General features: G+C 42.7%; 1 protein-coding gene and 1 non-coding gene across 2 annotated transcripts in view; both read right to left on the bottom strand.

The window, feature by feature from the left end:
* The window catches only part of LOC121875156 (gastrin/cholecystokinin type B receptor-like), a 58,314-nt gene extending 42,927 nt beyond the window's left edge, over window positions 1–15,387 (bottom strand). The window contains exon 1 of the mRNA XM_042379588.1: window positions 15,340–15,387. The gene's annotated coding sequence lies outside the window, so the exon portion shown is untranslated. The remainder of the gene's footprint in view (window positions 1–15,339) is intronic.
* LOC121875200 lies at window positions 4,288–4,393 on the bottom strand. Its single transcript, XR_006090562.1, has one exon. It is a non-coding gene; the product is annotated as a U6 spliceosomal RNA (small nuclear RNA).
* Window positions 15,388–16,084: the final 697 nt, after the last annotated feature.

Genomic DNA, 16,084 nt, shown 5'->3' with positions numbered 1-16,084 from the left:
ATAATAAAACAAATACAAAATACAAAATAGAGACAAACGAATAAAATTTAATAAAAACGATAAAAATCAAGAAAAAATATTTATATTAAAGGAAAATCTAATAATAAAGACGAAAAGGCCAGTGATAAAGGTTCAACACTTTACCTTAATTAACTCTACGTTGATGCAGGTGTGATCTACTTATCGCTTCATAAACTCTCTACCTAAAACCTGTAATTAATTTTGTTTACCTGACGACACTGTTTGCTAGGGAAGGCTTTATGTACTGTACGGTAGGTACACTTTTTGTCAATACTCCCTTGACACTTGACAATGTGTGTGTGTGTGTGTGTGTGTGTGTGTGTGTGTGTGTGTGTATGTGTGTATGTATGTGTGTGTGTGTGTGTGTGTGTGTGTGTGTGTGTGTGTGTGTGTGTGTATGTATGTGTGTGTGTGTGTGTGTGTGTGTATGTGTGTATGTGTGTGTGTGTGTGTGTGTGTGTGTGTGTGTATGTGTGTGCTACATCATGGGTCAGGCAGGAAGGGCCACATAAGGTCATTACTACAGCAGCTACTTCATCAAAGTTTGGTCGAGACAATTACAAAGACGCCTACCACTTCTCATGTGAAAGTGTCGATAATTGGATTCTGGCTAAATGTCTCTCTCTCTCTCTCTCTCTCTCTCTCTCTCTCTCTCTCTACATATCATTCAAACATTCATTAATATTATGTATAACCTCTGAATCATTCTTACATTCATTGTATATTATGCATAAATTCTACATACAATAACTTATTCCTACCTTCACTGTATAACTTCTACAACAATTCATTTTTGTCTCTTACTGACCGTCTGTAAGTTCATGTTAGGAACATTCATGCTGTCTGGTGCTTGAGTAGTGGCGACCAGTGGTGACTTTTGCCAATACCAAGACGGCGGCGCATGGCTTGAGTCTATCACTACTACCCTTGTCTCCTCTTTGATGTCAACCCACACTCGACCTTCTGCTCCTCACTACCTATACATCCTCGCTCTCTCACTCAAACACATACCAGAAACACAAAACACGGGCCTTTGACCACCTATGCACCGAGTCATTACGAGGACAGGGTATACCCCCCCCCCCCCAGACGTAAATACATTCTTTACGGTGAGATATAAAGCAAGAGGCCAGATAAGAGCTATTCACTACCTCACTAAGCCAGGTAATTACTTGCTGTGTGAGGCACGTGATGACGTTCTCCGTAACATATTAACAAAAGTTCTTGTGTGATATATTATTTTGAAAATCATCTGACGTCATCACCAGCACCAGAAGTCATTGGTTAATAGGGTACATGACGTCATCACCAGTGCCAGAAATCATTGGTTAATTGGGTACATGACGTCATCACCAGCCCCAGCAATCATTGGCCGAAGGGAAACTAAAGATATGATAAAGACCAATACGGTGACATGAGTTGTGACCGTTGCTGACAACACTGGCCTCTTATGGTGTTCTCCTTCCCCATGGACAGGTGGTGACAGGCATAAGGCAGGTGGTGACAGATGCTAGGCAGGTGGTGACATGTACAGGTGGTGACAGGTGTTACAGGTATTGACAGGTAAAAGACCCAAACAGAGCCTCGTGAGACTTAATTCCAAATCCCACAAAAATCAAATCAATGGAAAAGAAATATTTGTTTTCCCTCCCTCCCTTTCTCTCCTCCTTTCCATCCCCTCCCTCCCTCTCCCTTCTCTATCCATCTCTTTTCCTTAGTCTTCCTCCCCTATCCTCTTCTCTTTCCTCCTCCCTTGTCCGTGTTGGCCGAGTTGCGAGACTTCTGAGACCCACAATGGCACATCTTGGTCTCGTTCCTCGTCGTTTGATGCCCCTTTAGCATCAGACTGATCAATAGGTCTGTGTGGCAGCCTTGGGAGGGAAAAGGTTAGTGGAATGATGGAATGAGATGTCTTGGGATGGAGCGGGATGGGACGGGACTGGAAGGGATGGAATGGGATAGGGCGCGATATGATGGTAAGGCGCGGGATAATTCTCTCACAATCAGTATGTTTCTCATAAATTCCATCTGTGTCTCTCACCTCTCCTCCCCACACACCCTTCCCTCCCTCCAAACCCCACCACCTACTTATACTCCACTCCCTCTTCCATCCTCCCCTGTTCCGTCGCCAGGCCTTCCCTTAATTAACAGACTATAACTTGCAGCAGCACTGACGAAAACGATAGATAGATAAGAGGGAGGTTACTTACCCATCCCCATCATAGAGAAGGAGGGATGACGTCTCGGGTCCAGATAAAGGTTCCTGGTAGGGATTTCTCTGAGGGATAAGGTTGTCAGATTTTCAGAGGATGATAAAAATAGTCGCAAATCCTTATCCGAATCCCTTTACTGCTGACGTCGACCAGCTCTCTCTCTCTCTCTCTCTCTCTCTCTCTCTCTCTCTCTCTCCACAAACGTCTCCCAATTTCTCTACAGTATATTCTACATCACGTTCCTCTTACATTAATCCTTAACTCGGAATTCCTCAACGCTTTAAATATTCAATATTTTTTTATCCTTACACCATGATGACTGAAATTAATTGGGGTGTGTGTGTGTGTGTGAGAGAGAGAGAGAGACACTATCTGTAATTTACGTGGGGTAATTAGTGTACATCTATGAGTCAACTTGGCATTATTTTGAACACCTGAGTCATTAACAGTAAATAGTAAACAAAATCCTACATTACTATTACAAAAAATCCCCAAACTACAAAACCACGTGACAAAATCCCATCAAACTATTAAAAAATTCCCCATAATCATTACGTAAATCCCACAAAACTTAAAAATCCCAGAAAACCTCACAAAAATAATAAAAAAATCCCATAAAATCCAATTAAAATATCTAAAGAAAATAAAAAAAATATTAAAATAAAATCCCACAAAACAAAACCCACCTCTGCGTTATTATAAATGGGTAATACATGGTTCTCATCTTCCCTTCACCTGTATGCTCTACCCCATCCCCTCCTCTCCCATTTCCTTACTTCATCTCCCATACCCCTTTCCCCTCCCTCCTCAGTCCCCTCACTTCACCTCCCCTCTATCCTCAGGTTTTTGCACACGGTCCAGGATCCGCTTATCAATGCTCTCTCTTGCACGAAATGAGAAGGCGTAGAATCTTCCCCTCCCTCCTACCCCCCTCCCCCCCAATCCCCCCTCTACCGCCCGCACACACCCTTCACATACTTGGATAATGGATATTCTTTCTTTCTTTTTTCCACATAATTCTTGTTCGTTTTCTTTCATGGATTGTCCGTTCTTCTCGTCATGTTTTCTTCAAGGGTAAACTGTGACAAGATGCGAACGTGAGTCGCTAGTTGATAATGGACGAGTTATCTCATTAGTTGAAAAACAATCCCACTTTACCAAAGAAATCTCTCAGTACTCAAGTAATCTCACTGTAAATACATTACCCCAATGGAATTACATAATTCTATTACAATCACATAATACTTAATTGTACTCAAGTCATCGCGGTGTACTAAAATAATCATCCAGAAGACACGTTACCCCACTCTGGACAAGTAATCCAACCGAGAATAAACAAAAAATCCCCATGTGAAGAAGTAAGCCCTCTGGGTGGAATGTAATCCCTCAGGTCAGGAGTAATCCTGGGAAAACAGATGACACGGGTGGCTCAGCATACACGATAGATCGGATTCTTATGTTCATTTTCACCGTAACATTCACCACAACTACCACCACCCCTCGCATACACTCTAGCTACCATCACCAATCACCACCACCACACCTACTACTACCACTACCCCTCACCTACAACCTACTATAGTTACCAGCCTCCATCACTACCACCCGTCACTGATAATGGATGCCCCTGGAAGTCAAGGATGGCCGCCCCTAGGGCCACCTAGGCGTGAATTTGTTTAAGGTGTAGAAGCTGTTGCCAGCACAACAACCACACTCTAAGTTAACGAGTTGCATGACCCAGTGTCAAGGAACAGTCCGAGAGGACCAGACAACTCGCCAACTGCACTGGCTAACCATTACCCCGGAACACAATTCAGCAATCGATTAACATCCAGGTCCCTAATTACTGCTGGGTACACAGTGGCAAATGGCATAAAGAAACTTGCCCATAGTTTCACCCTGATCGGGGATCGAACCCGGGTCCGCTCGCTTTCGAGGCAAGCATGATAACCATTACACCACAGGTCACCATCTTCTATTCACCTGCCTGGAATGGAATCCGGGCCTCCTACGTGAAAGCCAAGTATCCTAGCCACGAGACCCCATGGGATCTAAAAATGTGGAACGCTTCACGATTTTGTGTGTCATCCTTGCGCAGGGGCCAAGTCAATCTTCTCTGTATCGTTCCAACTTTAGTATATGTACAGCCGAAGCAATACCTCACTACCACTACTCCTCGAGCCACCAGCCCCATCACGACCACAACCTCGCTGTCCCTAAAAGGCATCGTAATTGGCAGATCAGTGGAAACGAGAAATGCAGGAAGATAGGAACAGGTACGAAGAAGACGGGAGGAAAGATGGAGGAAGACAGGAGGAGAGATGGAGGAAGACAGGAGGAGAGATGGAGGAAGACAGGAGGAGAGATGGAAGAAGACAGGAGGAGAGATGGAGGAAGACAGGAGGAGAGATGGAGGAAGACAGGAGGAGAGATGGAGGAAGACAGGAGGAGAGATGGAGGAAGACAGGAGGAGAGATGGAAGAAGACAGGAGGAGAGATGGAGGAAGACAGGAGGAGAGATGGAGGAAGACAGGAGGAGAGATGGAGGAAGACAGGAGGAGAGATGGAAGAAGACAGGGGGAGAGATGGAGGAAGACAGGAGGAGAGATGGAGGGAAGACAGGAGGAGAGGAGGAGGAGACAGGAGGAGAGATGGAGGGAAGACAGGAGGAGAGACAAAGGAAGCAGGAGGAGAGATGGGAGGGAAGGGAGGAGATGGAGGAAGACAGGAGGAGAGATGGAGGAAGACAGGGAGGAGAGATGGAGGAAGACAGGAGGAGAGATGGAAGAAGAAGGGAGGAAAGATGGAAGAAGACAGAGGAGAGATGGAGGGGAAGACAGGAGGAGAGAGATGGAGGAAGACAGAGGAGATGGAGGAAGACAGGAGTGAGAGATGGAGGAAGACAGGAGGAGAGATGGAGGGGAAGGACAGGGAGGAGAGATGAGGGAAGACAGAGGAGAGAGAGGAAGACAGGAGAGAGATGGAGGAAGACAGGAGGAGAGATGGAGGAAGACAGAGGAGAGATGGAGGAAGACAGGAGGAGAGATGGAGAAGACAGGAGGAGAGATGGAGGAAGACAGGAGGAGAGATGGAGGAAGAGGAGGAGATGGAGGGAAGACAGGAGGAGAGGAGGGAGGAAGACAGGAGGAGAGATGGAGGAAGACAGGAGGAGAGATGGAGGAAGACAGGAGGGAGATGGAGGAAGACAGAGGAGAGATGAAGAAGAAGGGAGGAAAGATGGAAGAAGACAGGAGGAGAGATGGAGGAACACAGGAGGAGAGATGGAGGAAGATGAGGAGGAGAGATGGAAGAAGACAGAGAGAGATGGAGGAAGACGGGAGGAGAGAAGGAGGGGAAGACAGGAGGAGAGATGAAGAAGACAGAGGAGAGAGATGGAGGAGACGGGAGGAGAGATGGAGGAAGATGGGGAGGGGAGATGGAGGAAGACAGGAGGAGGATGGAGGAAGACAGGGAGGAGAGATGGGAAGACAGGGGGAGAGATGGAGGAAGACAGGAGAGACGGACGAAAACAAAGGAAAGAGAGAGATTGAGAAAAACAGAGTTCACATCACGGTACATATCTCAGCCTGGAACATCACTACGACATACACACACACATCCCCCCACCCAACCTACACGCACATCCCCCCATCCCACATACACCTCCCCCCATCCCACATACACCCACACACACAGAGGGCGCCGCACCACCACTCGTAAACACGTCGGGTAATAAAACCTTAAACCACACACCAGTAGGTTCTGATACGACGGTTGACAATTGACCAAGACTTCCTAAACGTGTTCCCTATAACTCGAGTTTAGTTCTTTGTCTATGTAAATTTTTTTTCCCATAGAGACCTCTCACATTATTATTATTACTATTATTATTTCATTACAACTACTGTTTCGCTACCACTATTGTTGTTGTTATCATCATCATCCGTTCTCATAGGGGTTATAAGTTTGGTGATTCTTCTCACTAAGGATGTGAGAATTTAACCAACTGGATCAACATAGTTACGACATGCAGCCAATACGAAGAAGAACAATTTGACCAGTTTAGAAAATTCAGTTATTAAATTGTTATAAGTGAGCTGGTTACATGCGTGCATATACCAAGTTAAAGAGTGGTATTGTAACTAACGTATTTTTTGAGTAACTTACGTGTTTTTTGAGTAACTTACGTGTTTTTTTTTTAAGCCCATTTTATTATATCGTTCAGGGACCTGTGTTTCTGGCGTCCCCGTAGTGAAGGAGTTATGAACGGCTGTAAATCCATTCCTTATCGCATCCTAAACAAGGTAATTTGATGCTCTCACAGATATTTACCTGGCGAGAAAATTAATATACTAACAGGTGAGAATCCAATTTTAATCGAATATTTTGTGAATCTTCTGCAACATAATTTAATACTCTCTTACCTGTCCGGTTAAAGGGGAAATAACAACAGAGGGACATTTGGGACACCGGATCCAAGACTCAATTAAGTTTACAGGTCATTGAAAGGTTAATAGGCAGTGATTATTGTTGTTAACAGGCTATTAACTTTGAGTGGCAGAGGAAGACTTAATTAGATAGGTTTAGCAGGTGAGAAAAGGAGTATAACACCTGTATATTGTGTTACCTCGGTGGTTACTGAAACTTACTACTGTGTATGTGTGTGGTCACAGACAGACACTCAGACGAGCAGAAAGCAATATTACAACACCCTCCCCTCAGGTGTAGATGGCAGGGGAGTAATTAATAAGGAATAAACACAGTAAATGCCACAACATATGAGGCAGGCCGCCGATGCCATCATTTACATATATATGCACAAACTTTTACCCAGACGGACCGACTCACTGCCTAAATAAATACAACTTGATTTTATGCAAATTTAGCAGGTCTGAGGCCCGGGTGTATATTTGCTATCTGTAACTGAAATTCCATGACTGCAAATGAGTTCATATAAACTTTTAATGACTGACACACACACATGCTCACTCACGCACGCACGCACGCACGCACACACACACACACACACACACACACACACACACACACACACACACACACACACACACACACACACATATCAACGCCATCACTATCACCATCCCCATCATCACCAACGCCATCATCATCACCATCCTCAACATCACTAACGCCATCATCATCACCATCCTCAACATCAATAACGCCATCATCATCACCATCATCACTAACGCTATCATCATCATCACTAACGCCATCATCATCATCACTAACGCCATCATCATCACCATCATCACTAACGCCATCATCATCACCATCCTCAACATCACTAACGCCATCATCAACATCCTCAACATCACTAACGCCATCATCATCACCATCATCACTAACGCCATCATCATCATCACTAACGCCATCACCATCACCATCATCACTAACGCTATCATCATCATCACTAACCATCATCATCATCACTAACGCCATCATCATCATCACCATCCCCATCATCACTAACGCCATCATCATCACCATCAATCATCATCATCACATCATCATCACTAACGCCATCATCATCATCACCATCACTAACGCCATCATCATCATCACCATCCCCATCATCACTAACGCAATCATGATCATCACCATCCCCTTCATCACTAACGCCCCCATCACCATCCCCATCTTGTTGACTCGGTGCTTGTAAACCTGAGGATAATTAGCGGGACAGGTAAGAGTCCTCCACCTGGACGTAAACACAAGGACTATATTAATTATTACCCGAGAAAACAGAAAATAAAATAATCTTCAATAGACGAGAAAAACGTCATAATATAGAAGAAAGAGGAGAGAGAGGGAAAGGAATAAAATTTGTAATATATAGAACATCAAGATAACAGGTGTGAATTAGGTAAAGGGAAACATACAGATGTGAATTGAGGGAATTAAAGAACAAAGGAGGAAAATCTATTACATGTATGTGGTGCAATGTTCAGCATGCTCACCTCGCAAACGAGCGGACCTGGGTTCGATCCCTGGACAGCGTGAAACCATGGGCAAGTTTCTTTACGCCATTTGCCTCTGTCTAGCCAGCAGTAATTGGGAACCTGAATGGTAATCGATTTGCTGATCGTGTTCCGGGGTAATGGTTAGCCAGTGCAGTTGGAGAGTTACCCGATCTTCTCGGACTATTCCTTGACACTGGGTTATGCAACTCGTTAACTTAGGGTGTGGTTGTGTTGGCGTCAGCTTCTACACCGTAAACAAATTCATGCCTAGGTGACCCTTGGGCCAGCCGAGGGGCAACCACTATTATTATATGTACAGTATGTATGGATGTGTGTATTAATAAAACCTTCCAGTAACTTGACGTCCCCCGCCATGTAGGGGGGGAGGGGGCGGGGACGATCCCTTGAGGCGTTTTCTCCTTCAGCTCCACACAAACAAGAGAAGGAGAGAGACAGAGAAAGAAGGGGAGACACACACAGAGAGAGACAACATGATTACACCACTAGAGAAACAACTGGCCCCGTGGTAATAATACTTGAGGGTCGCATTGCCTACCAACCAAATAAGACGATAATCCCCCAGTGCTGCCTGTACAACGACGACCTTTGACCTCTGACCAAAACTAACAGTGACCACCCCATGCTTTTTGTCCACGGTAAAGCTGTCAGATTCATCAGTGTTCGGAATCGCCATGTAAGTCTCGGACACCCTCACGGACAGACATCACTATACCAGTAAACGCCCTAATGTACCGTCGTATAAAACACACACACACACACACACACACACACACACACACACACACACACACACACACACACACACATTAAGTGATCTCTATAGCAGTGTTTATTTCCTCTGCTAAACACCTCTTGGACATCCACCTACACGACCATCTACTCCACCTCCTGTTACTGTGGACTGTACGGTAGACTGTGGCAATACTCGAGTAGTTCCTTCAATACGTCACCACAGAGACCGACAATAGACACACGAGTACGTGCATCTCCCTTTGGTTCCATTGCCATGGAGACCATACATAAATAATTCGAGTTTAAGTTGTCTGCCTTCCCAAAAAACACCACAAATTGAATTCCTCACATATCCCTCTTATCTGACACACACACCAGAACAAGGGAAAACTTTCCTTACTGGTTGTTTTTACAAGCAAAGAAAGTTGTTGATAAGTTAGCTAGAACAAAGAGTGTGTTACTGGCTGCCGCCGCCTCGTGTTGTGAGGAAGTTTAGTGTCGGTAATGAAAGTTCAACACAGGCCAATTTTAATGACTGGATTTTTTTTTCTTGTACAATGTAGTTGATCGGATGCCGAAGTTCATAATCTGTTTTTTGTTTTTTTTAATTAATAGTGGATGAGATAATGAACATTTAGGATGTGAAATAGTTTTTTTTATAATAGGGGTTGGTGTCTACTCTCTCTCTCCATCAGACAACACCACATAATCACTCCACACTCAAACTCGTGCAGGTAGGGCATCCAGTGTAACCAGTCGCCATAATGAACCTCAGTGTGTGTGTGTGTTACTGTGGCTGCATCACAAACACTGAAAGGCATCAACATTCATTATTATTATTGATAGTTGTTCCCTCCTCATGTCTACTCTTAGTGAGGGGTGAGAGATGAGTAGGTAAGGTGTAGTGTGTATTGTTGTTATTATCGACGTTTTTATTGATGTTGTTGTTGATGTTGTTATTATTGATGTTGCTGTTATTATTGATGTTGTTATTGTTATTACTGATGTTGTTGGTGTTTTTGTTGTTGTTATTATTGATGCTGTTGGTGTTTTTGTTGCTGTTATTATTGATGTTGTTGGTGTTGTTGTTATTATTGATGTTGTTGTTGTTATTGAGCTTCGTGCTGTACCTGACAACAGAATAACGTAGAGGAGGGGGGGGGGTGGTGTATGTGTGTCCCGGCCATCACAACCTATATACAGTTCAGTCATCCTCCCAACGATCACGGACGACTGAACTTAACCTTGTTCGATATACCCCGACATATACCACTCAAGGGAACACATCAAAGGAGGGAGGCGAGGTGAGGCGAGGTGAGGCGAGGTGAGGCAAGACGAGGTGAGGTAAGGTAAAGTTAGAGAAGACGAGGTGACAAACAAAAATATTACAGTATATTATTCTATATCGTGTAAGGGGTTGTAATAATACCATGACATAATACACTTCTAAATCACTATATTAAGTAGTGCGCTTAGTAGTACGATTCTCAACGAGGCTTCAATTACGATTAGAATTTGCTTCGAGGCTTCAATTATTAAAACTAACTCACTATAAGGCTTCAACATAGCGTCTAGTAGCTCAGGTGTTAGCACATTCTCCTAGCCAGCAGTTGGTTCCAGGGTCGATTCCCAACCTAAGTGAAGGAGCGTTTCCCTTCCTTGTACTGTATGTCAAGTAATGACAAACTAACAGTAGTGGGTGTGGTTGTTGATGGTGGAGCAACCTTATGGTGCACTAGGGGAGGTGATGGGGTAGGTGAGTGAGGGAGGGAGGTGAATGGGTAGGTGAGTGAGGGGTGAAAGGGTAGGTGAGTGAGGGACGTGAAGGGGTAGGTGAGTGAGGGGTGAAGGGGTAGGTGAGTGAGGGGTGAAGGGGTAGGTGAGTGAGGGGTGAAGGGGTAGGTGAGTGAGGAAGGGAGGTGAAGGGGTGGGTGGTGGGAAGGGAGGTGAAGGGGGGTGAGTGAGGAAGGGAGGTGATGGGGTAGGTGAGGTGAGGGAGGGAGGAGGTGAAGGGGTGGAGTGAGTGGGGTAGATGTGAGTCAGAGGGGAGAAGGATGGGACTATGCAACTTTACCGAAAAACAGATCAAATTCCTCATTGTATACATTCTACGATAAACTGCCCCCCCGTGAAGAATTCCCATAATGCACCAACGATATCCCCCCCCTCTACCCACTAACATGAACAGATGAAAGGCATAATTATTTTACCCCAATTCTCAAATACCTGAACCATTTACCAGAGAGTGAGACCGATGCCACCACAGGACCTGCCCGCCCGCCCGCCCGCCCACCCTGTTCCTCTTATCCGAAATCGATGACACTGCCGCACATCAAGAGCTTTACCATGAGTGATGATTCTGTGAGCTAGAGGAATCATTCAATTATACACACAGGAAGTGGTTCTTTAGCCAAAACTCAAGTTGGCTTTTATCTCGGGAGGTTAAACGTAAAAGAGTCGTGTTGATTGGGTCAACACCTTCAGCCAGATCTTTGTCACCTGTTTAGTGTCTTAAGTGAGATGATTTAACTTCTTTACGGTAATGACTGAACTCCTTGAGTGTGAGGACTAAATTCGCCGTACTCAAGAGGGGGGAAGGGTAGGAGGAAGGAATTACAGGGGAGGAGGGGTGAGAAGGGAAATGGATTAGGGGGTAGAGGGATGTGGGTATGTAGGAGGAAGGGATTAAGGGAGAGGGGGAGGAGTGGGGAGGAGGGATGGTATTGAGTGGGGAGAAGGTGGGGGGGGCACCTCAACATAACGGAGTTCTTAAAGAGAAATAAATAATAAGACGAATTAGCAAAAGGCTAAAAAAAACATTACTGCAGGAGGTCTAATGAGACGAAACTCATTAAGACTAATTAACGGCGACAGTAAATGTACCCAGAAAATGCTTGGAGTGGTGGGTGCCGTGGTCGCCAACCCTCAGACAGATTGACACATTATAATGTTATCATAATAAAGTTCAATTTTGGATCGCGTGAGGAATGACATCTCGAGCTTATTTCACCTGAAGATTAACCACCCTAACGCTACCTAGGATGAGAGTGGATTTGGTTAGGTTAGGTGTGGTCATACACTCCTCAGTTAGCTTAAACCCTACAGTATATATACCAAACAGTAAATAAAATACCCAACACATAAATCCAGCCTGACTCGCCCCGCCTGGCCGTCACACTCACATATTAAGTCGCGTGGCAGCCACTCTAGTTTTTCCGTCACACTTCGCGTTACACCCCGGTACGCGTCGCCCGCTGACTGGTCGTGTCCGAGGCTGTTATCCATTTCATTTCACGACCACTGGCTCCTTACTGCCCGCCATGACACCTTCAAACGAATGGTCTCGCTGGCGTAATGATCGTTCGGGCTGGCAGAAATATTTGGATTCTATTTTTTACGAGTTTAAAGCTTGTAATAACCAAATAACACAAAAAAGGTTAAATTATAATAACCAACATCACCCTACAATAACCAACATCACCCTACAATAACCAACATCACCTTACAATAACCAACATCATCTTACAATAACCAACATCACCTTACAATAACCAACATCACCTTACAATAACCAACATCATCTTACAATAACCAACATCACCTTACAATAACCAACATCATCTTACAATAACCAACATCATCTTACAATAACCAACATCACCTTACAATAACCAACATCACCTTACAATAACCAACATCATCTTACAATAACCAACATCACCTTACAATAACCAACATCACCTTACAATAACCAACATCACCTTACAATAACCAACATCATCTTACAATAACCAACATCACCTTACAATAACCAACATCACCCTACAATAACCAACATCATCTTACAATAACCAACATCACCCTACAATAACCAACATCACCCTACAATAACCAACATCACCTTACAATAACCAACATCACCCTACAATAACCAACATCACCTTACAATAACCAACATCACCCTACAATAACCAACATCACCTTACAATAACCAACATCACCCTACAATAACCAACATCACCTTACAATAACCAACATCATCTTACAATAACCAACATCACCTTACAATAACCAACATCATCTTACAATAACCAACATCATCTTACAATAACCAACATCATCTTACAATAACCAACATCACCCTACAATAACCAACATCACCTTACAATAGCAATAACATCTAACCACACATAACCTACAATAACCAACATCACCTTACAATAACCAACATCACCTTTTACACACAAACTAAACATCACCCCACAATAACCAACATCACCTACAATAACCAACATCACCCACAATAACCAACATCACCCTACACAACCAACATCACCTACAATAACCAACATCACCCCTCCTACAATAACCAACACATCACCCCTTAATAACCAACATCAATTCTCTACAATAACCAACATCACCCTACAATAACCAACATCACCCTACAACAACCAACATCACACCATACAATAACCAACATCACCCTACAATAACCAACAACATCACCCCACAATAACCAACATCACCATAACAACCTAACATCACCCTACAATAACCAACATCACCCTAATAACCAACATCACTCACAATAACCAACATCACCCTACAATAACCAACATCAATTCATACAACCAACATCATCTTACAATAACTCAACATCACCACAATAACCAACACTACTCCCCACAATAACCAACATCATCTACAATAACCAACATCAATTCACAACAACCAACATCAATTCCTACAATAACTAACATCACCTTACAATAACCAACATCACCCCACAATAACTTAACATCACCTTACATAATAACCAACATCACCTTACAATAACCAACATCACCTTACAATAACCAACATCATCTTACAATAACCAACATCACCTTACAATAACCAACATCATCTTACAATAACCAACATCATCTTACAATAACCAACATCACCTTACAATAACCAACATCACCTTACAATAACCAACATCATCTTACAATAACCAACATCACCTTACAATAACCAACATCACCTTACAATAACCAACATCACCTTACAATAACCAACATCATCTTACAATAACCAACATCACCTTACAATAACCAACATCACCCTACAATAACCAACATCACCTTACAATAACCAACATCACCCTACAATAACCAACATCACCCTACAATAACCAACATCACCTTACAATAACCAACATCACCCTACAATAACCAACATCACCTTACAATAACCAACATCACCCTACAATAACCAACATCACCTTACAATAACCAACATCATACAATAACCAACATACAATAACCAACATCACCTAACCAACATCACCTTACAATAACCAACATCACCCTACAATAACCAACATCACCCTACAATAACCAACATCACCCTACAATAACCAACATCACCCTACAATAACCAACATCACCCTACAATAACCAACATCACCCTACAATAACCAACATCACCCTACAATAACCAACATCACCCTACAATAACCAACATCACCCTACAATAACCAACATCACCCTACAATAACCAACATCACCCTACAATAACCAACATCACCCTACAATAACCAACATCACCCTACAATAACCAACATCACCTTGCAATACAATATACCTAGAAGAAAAAATCTCTCGGCCTCCCAGAACATACTTTCATATAACACAATGTTGATGTATGCAAAGTGGCCTCAAACACTATGAGCGAGAGTGTCCGTCCGTTTCCTATATTGGACGTTCAGTTTCCTCACAAAATTGACTGAAAAACTCACATGTGTAATGAAAATGTGTGAAGTTAAATGTATGTATGTAGGTAAGTTTCATTCAATGGGGGGTCAAAAGTGAGTTCATCCAATGGGGGGTCAAAAGTGAGTTCATCCAATGGGGGGTCAAAAGTGAGTTCATCCAATGGGGGTCAAAAGTGAGTTCATCCAATGGGGGTCAAAAGTGAGTTCGAGGATTTACAGACAGACACACATACACATTAAAAAATTTAAATTAATAAGTTCTTATAACTATACTAAACACTTTATTATTAACTAAATTTATAAAGTTAAAAGGATTACGTCTAAAATTAATTAAATTAAACTCAGATGTTCAAAAGTTTTATTTATTAACTCAACTCTTCAAAACTTTTAAATATTTATGGTGAAAATTTTCTTAACAAAAAACGTGTAATTGTTCTGCCAAATTTACTAAAAGTTTCAAATATTAACAAAAACACAAAAAGTTCTAAATAACAAATATCACTAAAACGTTCTAATAATTAACAAAAAACACCAAAAAGTTTCAATTATTAACAAAATACACGAAACAGCACCACAATACAAACACACACACACACCGCCAACACACCGGGCAGAAGGAAGAGGAGCTCCGAGTGGTACGTCCTATCACCTCGACGGTCGACTACTAACTGAAGCTGAAGCTTTCTCGAGTCTCAACTCGCCAAGCGCCAACCCCCAAAACTCGCAGGTGTCTTTAGATATTTCCTCTTAGGATATATTTATGGTGTTTCCTGCATTTTAAAGCTATCGTTTTCCCTCTACTTATTACCCCAGTTTCGTTAAAGCTTTGTATAGTATATTTTCCCCAATTTTCCTAGAGTTTCATAAGGATATTTTCCCCTCATATTTCTAGTTGGACTCACTATTTTGCCATCAAGTTTCCTTAAGTTATTTTTCCTCTCACACATTTCGCAGTTTATTTTATCACTTTAATAACATAAGAGACAGAACGACGTTAGAGTTAGTTATAATGTTAGTTTGGCCGCAAACACTAATTTAACCTAACTCACCTAATTTGATCTCATAACTTAAAATAACTTGATCTGATCTGATCTAAGTTAACCTAAACTGATCTAATATAACTTAACCTAACCACTAACCTAAATTAGCTTAACCTACTTGTTAGGCTCGTGTGTTAAGGTTTTGTCCAAAAGGAAGAAAAAGATTATCAGAAACGAAGTGGAGGAAGAATTACCTCCTCAAAAAAGATGAATGAACACAAACTCTTCTTGTGAGTAAGGTGAGATAAGTGCCGTGAGACTGCTTTAATTACCCGCTGAGGGGATCGAGTTACCTGTCTGTGTTATTGTCTG

This window comes from Homarus americanus, unplaced genomic scaffold (assembly GCF_018991925.1).
Source record: "Homarus americanus isolate GMGI-L3 unplaced genomic scaffold, GMGI_Hamer_2.0 scaffold36970, whole genome shotgun sequence".
Lineage (NCBI taxonomy): Eukaryota > Metazoa > Arthropoda > Malacostraca > Decapoda > Nephropidae > Homarus > Homarus americanus.
The sequence above is the reverse complement of the archived record's forward strand: the minus strand, read 5'-3'. Positions and strand labels throughout refer to the sequence as shown.